Here is a 16,776-nt window from a genome sequence, read left to right on the forward strand (position 1 = left end):
CTTAAACTCATCATGAGTCATATTTACAAAACCCACCTTACCTTGGGCCTATAGCAGACAAAGGCTTTTGGCCCTTGATGTGCGTGTCCAAACTCACCAAGGATTACTGCCACTGTTTTTGTCACTTCCTGCATGTGGAAAATGCAAAGGCCAAATTTAGAAACAGATCACAAGTCTGGTCAGTTTGTTTCCAAGAAGGCCGATGAAATCTGCTTTCTTATTTAGTTTAAACCTGTCTTCCCAAGCATTATCTTCCTGGAGACTTTCAGACCTGTTTCCATCCCCTAAGCTGTTAACTCCTGCTGCATTATGACAAAAAAAGAAAAAGCAAAGGGGCTGAGAGACAGACGTGAGGGTAGTAGGTGCCATAGATCCCATATGTGAAAATTACGAGGGCTTCTTTTACAAATCTGGAAATAAAAATATGGAAAGCAAGATATGCTTATTATCATGACAGCATTAAGAGTTAGAAAGAATCACTGCCCTGCACATCGTGTTTCAATTTGTGCACCCTTCTTTCTTAGTAGCTTAAAATTTAAAATGATTGACACCATTAAAATTGTGTTAAAAAGTGACCATTTATTTAATATTTGTCCAAAAGCTCATTCAGCTGCTCAGCAAACATGTCAACAAACATGAAATCAACATACAATTCAGATTACAAGGACAACTGCATGTTCAAGAAAGGTTTAACAATGATGTATATGAAGAAAACAATAGAGGCAAAGGGGAAGAGGAGCAGTCTGAAAGTGTCAGATCTAATGGAGGAGTAGGACCTGCCATTGGCTTGGGTATTGTTGTGATTAGCTAAGCCATGGGGATGCTATTCCAACACACAGAACACAGGGTAAAACCAGCCCCTGTGCTGGAGAGCATCAGTCTCTGCATCAAGTAATGAGGAAATGTCTGTGGAGGCATAAGAAAGGCTTCCTAAGTCTTATTATTTAACTTAGAATTTTACACCCTCTTTTTCTCTTATTCTATTAGAGACTTTATTCATATTATTAGTTATTAATGCCTTTAAAAAAAAATAATAATACTTCTAAATCTTATTTTTAAATCCTCCTTGCTCTGCAGGAGGGCTTGGTGCCCCATATGGACAGGCATATACACTGACCAATTCCCAACCGACGCAGATGTTTGGTGGGGTTTAAATGAGGGCAGAGCGAGGAACAGACGGGGAGCACCCAGCCTCTGCTGGAGAAGCCTGCTTGGTTTTGCTCTGCCAGCTGCATCTCACAGGAGTACGTGGAAACCTCATAGCCTGGAAGAACTGCATCCTGAAGAGAAGCATCCCCTGGGCACTCCCAGACTGCGTCCACACCCCACATAGGAAACGTTGGCGAGTCCAGACCCTCCCTCACATCCTCCTGGTGCCTGGCATGGTTCATCAACAAATAACCTCACTTCCCCAGACCTTTATGTCAGGCTGCAGCTCCTATTTTTGAACTGACATTACTCAGGCTTAATCCACTTAGCTTGTGAGCACCTTCATCCGCTTCCTGCAAGCAGCACCCGAGGCTGTGAGATCCCCCGTCTGCACTCCCCCTCTGCTCAGCAGCCTGTATTTATAAAGAGGTGGATTAGGAACATTACAAGACAGGTCACAGGGTGTCAAGCTGCTCTTTCAGGGCTTAAAATCCCAGGCTCTCTCAAGAGGGAGAGCTCTCCATCCTTGAGACAACAGTGCCAATGACTCTTGCAGTCACGCTTGCAATTTACCTTATTAACAGTGCAGCATTAGAGAGGGCATTTAGAGAGGGCTCCTGTAAACAAAGTGATGAAAAGCTTTCTCTTTTCACATAGCTTTAAAAAAAAATAAATCTATTTAAGCATAATTCATAGCTGTTGCAAATCCACTTGCTCTGCTGCTGTCATTGAATATCAGATGAGGTACACTCACTCACACTCAAACCCGTAATCCCCTCTGAGCCGACCAATCCCAAGAACAATTATGTTGGTGTTTTTTTGATCAGTGTAGAGGAACTATATGTTCAGAGTGTGGTCTTCTCATAGGAAGCATGGTCAAACGCCCACCAAATGCCCGTAGTGCCTTTGGGTCCAACATAGTGATGTCACAGTGCCTGAGACCACACACAAACACACTGGGCGCAATCAAAAGAAAGTCAGACCGTGCTCAGCCTGCAGACTGTGAGATGTGTTTGGGTTGGACCCATGTCCTGGAGGAAATGCTCCATGTCAAAGCAGGGCTCATACAGCTCGTAAATCAGGAGTAGCTATTCCCCACTGGTGTACTGCGAGGATCAGTGCAAGGGCAAATCCCGACTGCTTCGTCATCATGCTGAGCTCTAATCCCATCAGCATCTCCGGCCACTCCATCAATCGGATTAAAATAGAGCTGAAAGTCATAATACAGCTGGCATGCCCACAGGGAGCAAGACCTGGCTGTTCAGACCCAGAGCCATGCTGCTTGCAAGAGGCCCCAAGGCTTTCACCACAGCAAGCTCTTGGGGTGGCCAGAGGTGCAGACAGGGCAGCCCACATTCAGCATCACCGTAGAGAGGCCAGAGCTGTGCTTTTATCCCCCTTCCATCCCTTTCACAGCCCCTGTGCTTTTTAATGGATGAGGTAACCATAGAATTGCCGTCAGAGCACTTCATGTTCACACCAAAAGTTAGCCAGAAGTGTTCCAATGAAAAATATTTGCCTTAGCAGAAACTAACCCTCCTGGTGGAAACCCATCAGCCATGCTGTGCCCTGTGGTGGAAACCAGATGGGCATTTGCAGGAGTCAGCCTCCATCTTGGCACCCGTGGCAACCAAAACAAAGATCCATCTGAGGTCCATTAAGATGAATTTTTCTGCCTTTCTCCCACCATGAAAAAAAAAAAAAAAAAAGCATTTTCTTACTTTTCATTATCTGCCTGGAATTTTTTTTACTTCCTTCTGCCACCCTAAGAAACCCACAGTGTATGTGGAAGGTAGATCTGCCACACAGGCCCTGATGAGAGAAATAGGTCAGGCTATAGGCTTCACCACCATGGCTCACATGAGGACTGGTGGGTTGGATTTTGCCCTCAAGACAGTGGCCCACTGCCTTTGCCTGGCTAATCCTCAAGAATACGTACGTCATTACTCCAAAAATGCTTAAAACAGCGGATTGCCAGGGGTGCCACATCCACGTGATGCTCAAAGGACTGGACACCAGAGTCAGTCCCCACCACTCAGAAAAGCAGCATGAAGATACTGGTAGCTTTCTGCAGGGTTTGATGGTCAGCTGAGAGATGCTGTAAGTGAAGAGGGATCAAAACAGGGCTCCCACTTATGAATAAGAACAATGAAACCACCCTCAGTTTATCTACTCCTAAGTGGGCAGCTCATGGAAATGTGGCAGATCTCAGAAGCTCAGAGGATCTCCACTGTGAGATCTCTGACTGTGGGAGACTGTCTTTTAAAAGTTATCTTTGGACTTAATTGTTTCTGAGCATACTTGATGGCTAAGTAGGAGTTGACCTCCACAGTGTTCACAATGGATGGTCCTCACTTTTGCACAAATAAAAACAAGGTTAGGTGAGTCAAACCATCACCTCTTCATGACTCAGTGAGGTTACAGGGACCCTCATTCTCTCTATATATAAAAGTACAGTGTTTTGGCAATAGGAAAGGTGTGAGTCTTAATTTTTATATTTTTTCTAGGTCTGTCTAAATCCAGCCTTCCTGTCCTTTCCACTGCACTTCTCTCCAGAAATCAGTCCACACTTCCCACTCCTTTATATTTTTCTTTCATTTACTTCCCTAATGAGTAACTGCTCATAAATACCATAGGATATAAAGCTGGGAGCCCTCTGAAGATGTCGTCCAAAGCACTGATTTCTTTCTCCAGAAGTGCTCAGATTCTGAAGTTATCTTCATGCACTCATCACCTCCTTATGAAGATAGCAGCAGCCTAATGCTTTGAGTACAGGGGCTGCCCTGTGCAGTATGTATGGTGAAACCCTGGCCAATTTTGGAAAACTATTCACACCCCTCTTTTACTAATTTATTTATGGAGAGCTATAGAATTAGAGTGTAACTGAGAGTTTTCCATAGACCCACAAATAAGTCTGGAGAATTCACTTACAAGGAAAAAACTTCTCTGTGAATGTGTTCCACAGTCTGATTCAAAAGTTCTACTAAGGAGATCATCAAAGTGTGATAGAGATGATGAATCACTCTATCCGGATTCATCTCTACTATTCCTCATTTGTCTAAACTTTCCCCATCCCTCGCCTTTCCTCCCTTTTTCACCTAGTTTAAGAGACTTTTCACTGCATAAAACACTCCTTTACAGCTCTGCCCCATATGTGGAACAGGTGACCCCAAATGCACAGCAGTGAGCGTGCAGCTCCCCGGTTAAGGCCTGATGTTAAACCCCATACAGAGGCATGCCAGTGTCTTGCCTATCAGGGAAAACAGCACAAATGTGTTTGATTTGTAACTTTACAAGGACTTTCACATTGAGGTTTAAGTTTCTTTTATTAGTAGACTTAAGAGGAAGGCACCATTAACACATAACAAAGGAGGCAGCATTAAACCATTACCATAACAGCCATGTTTTTTTAAAAAAACCCACTACTTAGGGGTTTATAAGGTTCCTTTGACAGATTATTGCAGAAGCCACAAAATGGAAACAGAGGAGGGAACTTCTCAGTCGCATTGTGCCTTTCCACGTGCTTCCAGCCCTATACAGAGAACCATTCCTGGTCTAAATACAACCATAGCCTCACTTAAACAACCCGCACAGGGGTTTCCCTGCACCGAGAGAATCCCTTGGTTAGATTTAGACACCAGTTGGGGCGACTCAGGAGAACCTGAGCAGTAAAACTGAAGGAATAATTCAACAGCTGAAACAGCCACTCTTCCTCCCTCAAGAAGCCTTGTATCAGACAAGACTCTGTTCTGCCTGGTTTCTGCTCTTTTCATGTCTTATTTTTTCTAGGTGTCTTAAATGAAGAGTATTGTGGCCCTGAAGGTTATCAAAGGAAGACATCACGATGCTTCAACACAAGATGTCTAAATGAAATTCTGTATCTTTTCTAACACTTTCACATTTGATCTTTTTTTTTCTTGTCATATCTATAGAAGAAATTGAATTTCAAATTCTCCTTGTCGTCTCCAGAGCTACATTTAAATGTACTCTCTATCATAAAAAGTTTTCTCAGATCTGCTTGTCAGATCCAAGCTACGTATACTCTTAGACTGCTCTATGATAAAGGCATCAGCAAAAGCTGTATGTATTATTTCAAGATATTTGCTTATAATGTGGGGACAATGTATTATCAGACTTTCTTCTCTGCAAACTCTGCCTGAGCTGCAGAGAGAGGAAAGCGTTGGCTGGTCCCAGAGAAAGGACCCTTGCTGACCATTCTTTGTGGTTCCCCTTCACTAATTCCTGTCACACATCAACATGGATCCCCACTCTCTGTATCTTGTGCAAGAACTGTCCTCACTGTACCTTTCCTGCCCTTTTCCACTAGCCAGAAAATCCAGCACTCTCCTTGAGCAGAAGTTCCTTCCTGCTTAGCCAGTGCTGGAGACTGGGGGAAGCCAAGGGGTGAAGGAAATGGGTAAGCATCCACTGGGCAGCAGCTTCTTCTTTTCTTCCCTAAGGCTCCAAGCCCACATTTCTGCAGGCAAGCCGGATTTCAGGTCTATTAAACTGACTTCTTCCTTCATCACCTGTATTTTCCCTTTCTTTAGGAGCTGCCTTCACATGGTATGACTTAATCCAGCACTTTTGATGCTCTAATAGATTCCACTCCTCAGACCTTGCTCCATGATCTCACCTCTCCGCTGTCTTCTCTTTGCCTAATCTATGTCTGACACAGAAAGCACCTTTTCCTCAGCCCTTGCACTTGCATTTCCCTGACCAACCTCTTCATATTCTCCAAACACACCCTCAGCTGTGGGCAGGTCATCACCCACAAGGGCACTGGGTGCAGCAAAATACTTTGGGTGGCCATCAGGCTTCTGGTGACACTTTTGGAGGTGCTCCCCAGCACAGCCTCATCATGGCGCTGCATCATCTCACCATTTCATCATCTCACTATCCCATATCCCTAAAATTGGAAGACAATCCAATTGGGCACACTAGTTCCCCAAAGACACGGGCGTATTATCATCCCCAGTCCCACGCACAGAGACGGGCTGCAATGAACTTCTCACAGGAGGGAAGGCTGCTTGGAACATGAGCTCATGTTTTCCTAAAATAACCAGGAACCATGTGCTTAAACTCAACACCTGAGGCGTAGCAAGAGTCACTGTTAACACTGAGCAGCCTTCAAAACAGCCCTTGCACGCGGCGCGGTGCGAGCCAGAAGCGTCGAGTGGCCAGCAGCTGTCCAAGGGTGACTAATGCCTCGTTGCTAAAAACAACTTCAAGGGGTTTTCCATGACCGAATCTCATTACAGGTAGAGTACTGACTTTTCACCTGCTAAATACAAGAACTCCACTGTAAAGTCCGCACTGCTGGATTTTTTTTTTTCACTGGTGCGTGCCACAGCTGGTAAAGGAAACCTAGTTCTTTCATAAACAATGGCAGCATCTGATCCTTGTTAACACCACTCGCAAATGCCAAAAAAATCACCCTTCCAGTAGATTATGTGGGAGTGTGGAAATGAGGGCTAAGGATGTGTTGTAGACATGGAGGAGGAGATTGGAACACAAAATAAATGTCTAAAGTGCAAGGAAAAGGTATAGAAAATAATGTGCTGATATGGCAGCTCAGGGAAGCAAGATGTTAGAGGTGCAGTCAAAAACACATAATGCTCTCCAGCTTTACAAAACTCTCCAGAGCCACATTTCAGCAAGAAATCAGTAAGAATGGCTTCCAGTCCCTTTGGACTTGCCAGGTCTCTGTCCCTTAGACTTGTAGGGTCTCCAGTTCACTGGACATGCAAAGTCTTCCTGCTCCTCTTCTTCCAGGCTACCAGTCTTCTGAGTCCTTCTATTGCTTCTTCTTCAGTGCAAATAATGGCCACCTCTCCAGGAACCTGAATGAAAATGAAGCTCAGGTCCCTGAGGGGAGAAATGAACACAGCATAAATGTCTGAATTAGTTCAAATAATATCTTGCATGAACAGACTCCACCACTCTGTTTTTCTACGTATTTGAGGTTTGGAGTTAAGCAGGTAAGGTCTGTAATGTCTAAGACATAACATTTTTTTTGCCAGCCCTATCTGTCCTTGTCAGGTTGATTCAACTTATAAATCATTTGGCCTTCACCAATTTTATTTTACTTACTTTATATTAGGAGCAAGCAACCCACAGCTGGGTGTATCCAAGTGCCTTCCCAATGCTGCTCCTAGAAACAATACTTTCCTTGCACGAGTGTCAATGAAAAGTAAAGAGAGATATTTGCAATTGAAATGAGGCAACTTTGAGAAGTTGCCAAAATATCTACAAATACATTTCCCCATTAGCAACGTCAGACCAGAAGCTGAATTTTGTGGGAAACATATATATATCTCCTGTTTTAGGAGACTGACCTTTCCACCTTAGAATTTCCAATCACAACTTTTGTTACAATATCTAAATGCTATCCCATGCAGCCACTATGGCAAGGACTCTGCCATGAATCTCCTTCAATGTGGCTTTCCATAACTCAGGCTGCTGTGAAGGTTATGAGGAAGTGGTGGAAGATGCGAAGTTTGGCAGTTCAAGGGGAATAGATTGGTACAGGGTGGCTCATTGATGGTCCAGGTCCTTGAGAAGATGGCCAAGCTTTGAAGACACTCAATACATCTGTCCTGAGTGTAGAAGTTCAGTATGAAAAGAACACCTTGGTCTGAGAAGAAGGACAGTATGTGTATTCTAAGATGGTTTTAACTCCATAGAAAAATCAAATAGCCCAGCATGGCAAAAAAGGGTAAGGTTTCAACACCTTGAAACAATTAATTCTAGTGTTCCCAAGGGAGAGAGACTGCCTTCGACTTATTTTTAATTAATTTACGAATTAGCCTGCTGGCCCATAAAGAGCATCATGCGCTAATTAAGCCCAGCTGTTTTATGGGAAAAGATGCAATGAAATCTGTAGATTAGAGGTACCAGAAGGAAATGTCCTATCTGCACATTATTCAACTTCTAGCTTAGTGCTCGTTGCCTTCGGATGCTATTAAAGCCAATAATATGCTCGGTCACAAAGTATTAAGCATTTACATCGGATCTTAAGGATATCCAAAGTCCATAAGAAAAAGAGGTAGTGCCATAAGTGACTGATCACCTGGGATTTGCATCTCACGTTGATGGAGAAGCCACAGCTTAATCTTTTCCCACAGCTGGAGCATTTGTGAGATCACCTCCCATGTGGTTTCTCTGGTTTCTGATGAGGTGTAAGCTCACCCTGGGCTGGCACAACTAGCTGCCTCTCCTCACCAAGCAGCTTGCACTCGTGAAAGCCGTAGGATGTTTGTGAGACCTGTGCTCCTGGTGGCAGAGATCAGATGTGTTCAGGGATTGCTGGAGGCAGGAGGGTGGACAGAGAGGGAGGGAGTCAGAGATCTGCATGGCCAGGCAGTACACTGGTTGCATAAGTCCCGTGTCCATGGGAAATAGCACTGAAGCCTTTTTGGAAGAAATATAAATATTTAGCGTTTTAGGACTAAAGTCGTTTATGCAGAAATTTCTCCCGTGGTCAGACTATTTCGTAATTATCCACGCCAGGATGTTTTGCATTTTCCTTTTAAGCATCTGGTTCTGGGCATGTCACCATTAGTCTGATCTAGCAGTTCCTATCCTTATATAACAACAAGCCATTTCATGACTATTTCACACAAAATGTCTCCTTTTTTTGCCCACTAAATGACCTGGAACCAGAACACAAACATTCTGTTTGCACAGTTTTACATAACATTTGCCATAGTTTTCACACAACACTATTAAAGACTAATTTGTTTCTGTTCTCAGGCTGATGGAAAGTAGTTCTTTTGGTAGCTCTATTGCGTCAGTGTTCTTTGAAAATGTAAATAAAGATACTGAGATAAGACCTGTCCAACCACACAGCCCTTTTTCTCTTTATGTTTACCAGATACTTCAAGCTAAACAAAATTATTCTTTGCACTTGATCTGCCTTAGAACATTCTTAACAAATCTATAATCAAATTTCATTTGATGTCAAACCCCTCCCCAACACTTTTTGGCCACGTGCAGCATCTAAGAGGATCTACTGTAACATTTTTCAAAAAGGCATTATGGAAAATGACTTAGGCTCTCAAATACCATTTTGAAAAGCAACTTAGCTTCTTAGGAATGGGATTTTCAGGGAGATTTAGATTCTTGAGCATTTAAGGGCCAGCTTGGGAAAGAAGTTTCTGCTTAGCAGACTTTGCAGAAGCACTGTATTGCCAGCTGCTATTGATTTTAATGGAAATGCATCACCTGTTGGAATCTGACAGTCTCACTGGGCACCCACCTCTACCTTCACAGGTATAGAACACCTTTACAATCTGATTTGAAGGTGCTTTTCTAAAGTGACTTCATATCTTTCTCGCTAAGTAAAGTGCAGAAATGTGTTCTCCATCTAGCTCCTCTTGGGATGGTGAGTTGGAGATCATTCTGCACTACATGGTTTCTTGAATTTCCTTATTTCAACAAATACTGCTGTTATAAGAACAACTATTTCACAAATCTGGCCTAAGTCTGTTTTGAAAAGGTAGAGATACACCCCATCTAACATGTGAACTAATCTCTGCAGGTGCTCAATTTTGAAAGACCAGGGAAATTTGTCAACAGCGTGTTTACATTTGATGCTGAAGGTACAGGCTAACTGCAGTCATAGATCCAGAATGTAGCCTCAAAACATTTAACTAAGCCTACCAGGATAAATCCTTCAAACTATCTCATCAGATGGCAGAGTCGTGAAGCAAATGTGGCGGTGGAAGGTGCCTACAGGTGAATGGAAAAAGGCACTGGATGTCAGTTTTCACCCTTGTCTCTGCCTGCTTTGCCAGCTTATTCTCTCCTGGACTTTATTTCACCCGATGCTACATAAGGATTTTTCAGATTTTAAAGAAATCACCTTCCCTTAGAGGTAATGGATAAGTCTACATTGGAATCGTGGAATCATAGAATCATAGAATCCTTAGAGTTGGAAGGAACCTCTCTAAGCATCTAGTCCAGCTCCTCTGCAATGAACAGGGACATTCATGGCTTTGGGGTTAGAGTTTGAACAACTGCCATAGTCCTTAAATATTTTTATGTAAAATCTCAAGAAAACTATGCCAAAAATCTCTGTGTGTAAAAACGTGTGTGAAGAAAAGCAAGGAAAAGAGGACAAATGGTTAAAGACTGAACACAGGGCATGTAACACAGATTTACATGAGTAAAGTAGCCTTCAGGGGGCACATAAGCTATCTACAGCTTATGGTACAAGATGAAATTGCAAACCTACATTTCAAAGGGAATATTACATCAAGCAAAAGAATCTACTTGCCCAGTCAATCTTCCCTCTGACATTTCCTGCTTGCCTTTCCTCCCAGTGTATTTTGATAAGCCTAAAGAAATGTTGTCAATTTGGAACAGCTACCTCGTTCTGGATACCAAAAGTTACTACCAAAAAAAAAAATAGTCAGATAAGAAACCCAGAGTCACTGGTGCATGAACAAGGCCTCATTCAAGGTCAGGATATTTCAAGAGCCACAGAATTTCCTCCTAAACAACTTGTTCTCCAACATGGCAAGAGGTTTCTGGAGGCAGAGTGACCCAGAGGGGTACTTGGCTCCAAGATGCTGCTTGAAGCAATGGGCAGCCATTGCCATTCCCTGGTATAGGCTGATGATGGAATTGTGTTTGGAGGAGCTAAGAACTTGCCAAATCTTACCCAGAGAATTTCTGGAGACAGGCAAGCTTTGTTGACTGGTAGCAGTCCCCCTGTGTGAGCTCAGCTTTATCTGAGCCTTTAATAAACAACCCAGCATCTGCTTGATGATATGAGCTGGGACAGAAGTACTGGACATCTTGAGCATGATTTAACAACGTCTGTGACCTCAAACAATTTGTTATTTCTTTAGCACAAGCAGAGCCTGACCCCACAGCATTCTTTAAATCCCTTTGCTCTCTTCCCCTTCTTTTCCTGCCTCTAAAAAGGCTATGGGATGAAAAAAAAAAAAAAAAAAAAAGTTATATGCAAGAGGAACTAATATTAAATTATAAGTAGCAACAACCAGGCACTTCATCAGCATGAACACAGAATTCATAAATCTTTATCACCAGCAAGTTTTTTTTACATATCTGGAATCCACTATACTGCAAATTAGTCCCATTTGTCCACTCAGTGCTAATGCCATTAAAACCGACCTCATTTGCCAAGTGTGTGAGCCCAGAAATCCCTGGACTTGTTAATTTTTCAGCTGAAAAATTCACCATCATCTCAATTCCTAAGCTAAATTTTATGGAAAGAAATCATCTTATAGCTAGAAACGACACCCTTGGAACTCTAAGGAAAATTAAGACCAGACCACCCTTTGTTTGGGTTGGCGCTGGTGGGCACTTTAACACCTGTGTTACTTTCTGATACCCTGAGAGCAGTCAGTCACTCCCTTCCATTCCAACTCCTTGTTTTTCACCTCTTCCTCTGCCTGCGGTTGCCACAGAAATCTCAGTGTGCCCCGGGTGACCAAATATATGATTTCTCACAGTTTCCCAGGGACTGTTCCAAAAAGAGTGGATCCTTTTCTGCTCTCCAGAAAGGGAGCTCTGAGCATGGGCAAAATGCTCTGAAAGCTTGGTAACTCTGGCAAGAAAATAAAAAGTTTTCCTGAAACTCGTTATTTTCTTTCCCTATTTTTACTTGGTGCTTTGCAATTAGTGCTTCCCCAGTTAAATCTGACTTCTAATTTCATTTTCCATTTTTGAAACAACTTCAGAAAAAAGTACGTTAGCTGACTGTGACCATTAAAAAGTTCAGCTCTTCACCAAAGGCTTGCTACAGGAAAAGACGAGTACAACACCGTCATGGCACTATGGCAAAAGCTTCATTGTGTACATTTAAAATGCAAAAAATATGCGTGCTGAAACAACACAGAAGTCAAGCAAGTGGTAAAAGAAAAAATAGTGCACTGTTTCCCGTCTACTTTGCATCCTGTTCGGTGAAGAAAACTCTGTAGGGCCATGAAGGATGCCTTAAAATGGGTATTGGTCACAGATGCGGTGCAGCCAGAAGGTTGAGCTTTGATAATGAGGCACCTCACAGCCTCCTGTTGTGTTTCAGGAGGGAATGCACTGAGGATGCCGTCAGGGAGGTGAGATGCATATGGCTGATGGGAGCAACCCCACTGCTCACCACCAGTCACCCCTGCTGCTGGTCACCCCTCTAACACAACGCAGGTTGACGCTGTAACCAGCACTGCCCTGGTGCACCTCCAAGCCAGACATCCTCTGTGCAATAGTTGAAGCATCCCACCCGTCTGCCATTTGCTGTAGTTGACACAAAGATTTGGCTCTCTACCGGCCACAGTGGGAGCAGGGATGAAGGCCCAAGCGGCCACTTGGCAAACCCCATCTCAGTGCTGCTGGACTGCAGCATCGCCCTGCTGTGCCTCTCACCACCACTGCTTGGTGGGAGGGCAGCTGGCGGGCAGATGGGGCAGGAGGCTTCAAAGGAGCTGCCGGCCACTTCCCACTCCCACTGCTAGTGTTGAAGAGGGATGAGACCTCCAGGCAGCAGAGAGGGAGGGGGAGCAGATGGCATCTTTGTAAATGGGGACACCCCACTGGGTGGGACGTGGGGGATGCAGAGCAGCTCCCTACTGCAGTGCCCACCTGAGCACCAAAAGTGACACCGGCACCCTTCCTGGGCAGCAGGGATGATCAAGCAGTGAGCATCGTTCTCCCAGATTGCTTTTAAAATGTAATTCACGCAGCAAACAGGCCATGGGGAGGATCATCCAGCCCCAAGATTTGAGCATTCTCCAGCCACTTAGATCAGGAAAACCTCAGCATGCACACCTTGCAGCCCATAACTTTCTCCTAAAACAGCCTAAGCCCATCCATTGCCAGTATGCTACCAGGCTGCAAAGTGGGACTCAGTGCCTCTGGGATGCAGGGACAGCACAAATCTGTCTGCTTTGTGGTGTATTTCCCTGCTGACATGAGGGCTGTGCTCCAAGGGCTGTGCCGTTGGTAAGTATTTTTGCAGCAATAAAGCAGCATTTTCACTGGGCAAAGCTGCATTTTAATAGTAAGTGGAGAGGACTGTTAAAAACTGCAGCAGGCCCCATTTGGCGCCAGACATTTCTTTTTTTTCCCCCTCCATATGTACTACATATGCAAGTACAGCTGAGAAGCTGACATAGATTTTTTTTTTAAGAAAGAAACCTCTGAAGCTGCCCCAAGAAAGATGTTCTGGGCTTTTTAACTCTGCTTGTGCAAGAGCTGTGGACACCCCAGAGATCTCTTATGTCTGCACTTTTGAATTCTCTATTTGCAGGTCATTAATAACACGAACGACAGTGATGGGGGTGTAGGAGTGAGAGCTTTCCTCTCCTTGTGGCCTCTCCACAGCCCAGATGCTATTTGTTTTTGGTCCTGTGCCATGAGGACACCTTCACAGCAGACAAGGAATAGGCAAATAGCAGCCACGCCTCGCATGGATTTGCATCACCATGTTTGGTCTGGGACGGCAGAGATGGGTCTGCAATGCTAGAGTCTCCCACCCTAGCATCTCCTACAGCCCCTCCTCTGCTATAAGTCTAGGGATACCATTGGATTTTCTGAGCAGCCCCTTTGGTCCTCTTCCTTGCTCCCAGCACAGTCAGTAGTCACTGATTTCTAACCTACTCCTACCCTCAGGAGTTTCTCCAGCAGAGAGCAGGACAGGATATGGCCTAGGGCCAAAGCTCACCTCCAGGCTGGATTTTATGGCCCAGATATAGCTGCAGAAGTAATAGGAAAGTCACTCTTACAAGTTCTTTCTTGAGTTTCATCTGAAGAATATCTTGCCCTTGAGTTCACGAGTGGCATCTGAATGGGCTTGCCTGTGTCCTTTGTACCTTAATGTTCATGGGCAACACTAAATAGCTTCCTTTCTTCATACAGCCATGAGAAATCAGCCATGAAATAATCCCTACACAAATGCAAACATTCCTCAGGCTCCTTTCTTTCAGGACGGGAAGTCCCCATATGAATCACTTTGGTCTGTAACTCAGAATATGCTCTTTATCCAGGCAGTATGAGAAGTGCACAGATCTAAGAGGAAGAGACACATACTGGTATCCAAAATCCTCTTTTTGAAATCTCTGGCTTCTCTTCAAGTCTCCAAATCTGTTCTGACTCAGTTTGCACTAAAGGACGTTCAGCTAAGGATGGCATCAACTCTGCTGTAAAAGGAGTCCTCACTGCCTTCCTCCTCTTCTGACATTTCCACCAAATCTCTGATTCCTCCACTGAGCACCTTCCTGTGGGCTCAGGGACCTATTGCACCCTTAAGGATGGACAGAGCCTGTGATGCCATCATCCATTTTTGAGTATTTGTCATTGCTGTGTTAGCTGAGTCTGCACCTAAAACTTGCTGAGTGACAGGCATTCCTTTCCTTCATTGCCAGACCCAGATTTCCACTCTTGTTTGCTGTATCCTTCATATTTCACAACTCCTCCAGCTTGGTCTTACTTGGTATTATTTGTATTTTGGTGGTGTTCAGAACTATCACTGTGTCAGACTCTGTCTAACAAAGAAAGGGCAGCTGTAATATTTCCACCCCTATTTCACGGCTAGGCAGAGAGAAATTACGGGGAGTTCTTAGCACATCACTTAAAAGGCCCCAAACTGCAGCATGAAAAGCTCTTTGTAAGCTGCTGGAGTTCCTGGGTGGCCACAGAGCCTGTGTGTTTCCCAGCAAACATCTTCCAGTGTTTTGAAGCCTTGATCCTTGTTGCCACGTGGGCTGCGTGTCTATGACCTTGTGAGTGCTGCACACAAGGGAGGGAGCAGAATTCCTGGGCTGCCTGCAGCCCTGATCCCCTATTTCCAATGCCCTGTGGTGGCAGAGTCCAGTTCTCAGTGACGTGTCCACTGCATCCCGTGTCCTCTCCACACAAAGCATGAGGAAGTATGACCAGCCTTGGAGGATGCTCTCATCTGCAGGGCATTTTCCAATGTTGCCTCTCTCTTACAGAACCAGAGAATCATAGAATCATTAAGGTTGGAAAGGACTACTGAGATCATTCAGTCCAACCATCAGCCCATCCCACCATGCCCACTGACCTCAGCGCCACATCCACACAGTTCTTGAGCATCTCCAGGGACGGTGACTGCACCACCTCCCTGGGCAGCCTGTGCCACAGCCTCACCACTCATTCTGAGAAGAAATGTTTCCTAATATCCAACCTGAACCTCCCCTGATACAACTTAAGGCCATTTCCTCTCATCCTATCATGGTCACCTGCGAGGAGAGGCCGACCCCCACCCTGCCACAACCCCCTTTCAGATTTTTGTCTTTCTTGTACTGAGGGACCCAAAACTGAATACAGTACTCCAGGTGCAGCCTCACCAGTGCTGAGTACAAAGGGACGGTTACCTCCCTGCTCCTGCTGGTTTCTGATACAAGCCAACGTGTTCATGGCCCATCAAGTTTCCCAAATCCAACCATCCCTCTCTGCAAATAATGTGCAGCAGGAGTGCGAGAAAGAACACATAAAACTCCTTAGCTCTTTCTCCAGCTAAGAAAAACTTTTTCTGCCTCCATCCCCAGTCACACACAGAATCTCCTCCAGGATCTCCTCCTGGAGCAGCTCTCAGCTCAGCCTTTCTCAGACATGACATGGGAGGAGAGGAGCAGATGAGAAAAGAAGATTCATGTCAAGGAGCAGAGCTGAGGAGTGATGGCTTTGGGCAGTGAGCTGTGACAGGGAAATGTGTTTTTCCCAGGTTAACTTATTCCTTATTCAAAAACATGACTTTTCACTCTTTTTCACCTTTGCTTCTACTTCAGCAGAACAATGCTGCAGTATATGGTTCTGTTACAAAGAGTGAGTTTTCTTCAGAAAAATGCCACACCATAATAAACACTCCACTTAATGGTATTTAAGCCAATTTTCTATTGGGAAACTTAGGCAAAATATTTAAAAACTTAAAACAGCTTTTAGGAGTTCTCCCTGAATGGTGACACAACTCACTATGGTATTCTGTAGGGTAGACAAATGTAACAAACGTTCTTTTCCTTTAAATCCCTTTGGACATTTTCTGCAAAACTTTGAGCAGTTAGTCTTTGGGAGATCCAAATGTATCTGAGTTTTGTTCTGTGCTTAAAGTGATGCTCTAGAATCACTCCAGGGCTGTTAATGTGCGTCTGCCAGACAATGGAGCTGATACAAATTCACCATTAATTGGAGAGTGGGGCTTCACGTGTACCAGAATAAGTGATTTACTTTCAAAGTGCTGTTATTATGGTTGAAGTCTGCATTTGGTTGCTTAGGAACCATCCTTATCGATGATTCAAGTTTTCTCCTTACGGCTTCGTAAAAGGAGAGCACCTTTATTTTTCTCTGAGCAGTTGTCAGGATAAACTATTTTATAAAAATAAAAAGCACTGCAGAAGGGAGTGTCCCTCCCCAGACAAGCAATAGTTGAGCTGGTGTGTTGATTTAGGCAGGAGGAGTACGTTATTCCAAAGGACCAACAATGATTTTAGGAAGCAGTATTTAGCAGTGCAGTGTTCAGAGCCCTATTGTTCTTTTGGGTGAACAGGAGGAAAAAAACTTTCCCATCAAGGGGGAAGGAGATCTGACAAACAGCACTTCTAACAAGCAACAAATGCTCAGAAGAAGGTCTCTCTAATGTTTCGT

At 44.2% G+C, this 16,776-nt stretch overlaps 1 protein-coding gene across 1 annotated transcript in view; it reads right to left on the reverse strand.

Moving 5' to 3' along the window:
* Positions 1-3,788: 3,788 nt before the first annotated feature.
* TSC22D1 (TSC22 domain family member 1) overlaps positions 3,789-16,776 on the reverse strand; it is a 119,504-nt gene continuing 106,516 nt past the window's right edge. Inside the window, exons 7-8 of the transcript XR_016461719.1 lie at positions 8,222-8,562; positions 3,789-7,017 (exon numbers count right to left, since the gene is read on the reverse strand). The gene's annotated coding sequence lies outside the window, so the exon portion shown is untranslated. The remainder of the gene's footprint in view (positions 7,018-8,221; positions 8,563-16,776) is intronic.

This window comes from Phasianus colchicus, chromosome 1 (assembly GCF_987193195.1).
Source record: "Phasianus colchicus chromosome 1, bPhaCol1.hap1.1, whole genome shotgun sequence".
Lineage (NCBI taxonomy): Eukaryota > Metazoa > Chordata > Aves > Galliformes > Phasianidae > Phasianus > Phasianus colchicus.